Source organism: Seriola lalandi, unplaced genomic scaffold (genome assembly GCF_002814215.2).
Source record: "Seriola lalandi dorsalis isolate HSWRI2012SDOR001 ecotype SW California unplaced genomic scaffold, Sedor1 jcf7180002054922, whole genome shotgun sequence".
Taxonomy (NCBI): domain Eukaryota; kingdom Metazoa; phylum Chordata; class Actinopteri; order Carangiformes; family Carangidae; genus Seriola; species Seriola lalandi.
In genome coordinates, this window is record NW_019525474.1 from 25174 (window position 1) to 26253 (window position 1080).

Sequence of the window (1080 nt, forward strand, 5' to 3'; positions counted from 1 at the left end):
CTGGAGGAGGTTCAGGTGCTGGAGGAGGTTCAGGTCCTGGAGGAGATTCTTGGATTGTTGATCAGTGTGGGATCAGGTAACCTGTGATGTCATAGATGTCGCATTGAGCTGGTCTGAGGTCAGCTGATCCTCTCATTAATATTCACACAGAGATCAGTCCTACAGGCAGAGACACACACTCACACACACACTCACATACACTCACACACTCACATTCACACACACACACACTCTCACACACACTCACATACACTCTCACACATACACACACTCACTCACACACACGCACTCACACACACACTCACACATACTCTCACTCTCTCACACACTCTCACACTCACATACACTCTAACACACACACACACTCACTCACTCACACACACACTCACATACACTCTAACACACACTCACACACACACTCACTCTCTCACACACACACACATACACTCTAACACACACTCACATTCACACACACACACTCACACAATCTCACACTCACATACACTCTAACACACACACACTCACACACACACACTCTAACACATACTCTCACTCTCACACACTCTCACTCTCTCACACACACACACTCACTCTCACACACACTCTCACTCTCTCTCACACACACACAGACACACACTCACACACACACTCTAACACACACACACATACTCTCACTCTCTCACTCACACACACTCACACACACTCTCTCACACTCACACACACACTCACACACACACACATACTCTCACTCTCTCACTCACACACACTCTCTCACACTCACACACACTCACTCACACACACACTCAGGCGTGGGCTGTCTGTGCCCACTCTGAATGTGATGCATCCCTCTACTTTTTTTTTGGCTCGGTCGTCACCATGGCAACGCGGAGAATTCTAGGGAGGGGGAGTACTGAAGTGGGAGGGGGTGTTGCCATGGCAACAATATTAGCAGAATGTTCGTGTGTGTGTGAGTGTGTGCTGAAATCATTCTTTTTGTCAGAATTCTCTCTCTCTCCCTCGGCCAGCGGCCAAGTGACATCACATAGGGGAGGGGATTCCTTCAGAGAATGAGAGAGAGAG

General features: G+C 48.5%; 1 protein-coding gene across 1 annotated transcript in view; it reads left to right on the forward strand.

Annotated features, from left to right (window-relative positions):
- Positions 1–1080, forward strand: part of LOC111673614 (disks large homolog 4-like) — a 31991-nt gene that overhangs the window by 11051 nt on the left and 19860 nt on the right. The gene's annotated exons all lie outside the window — the stretch shown is intronic.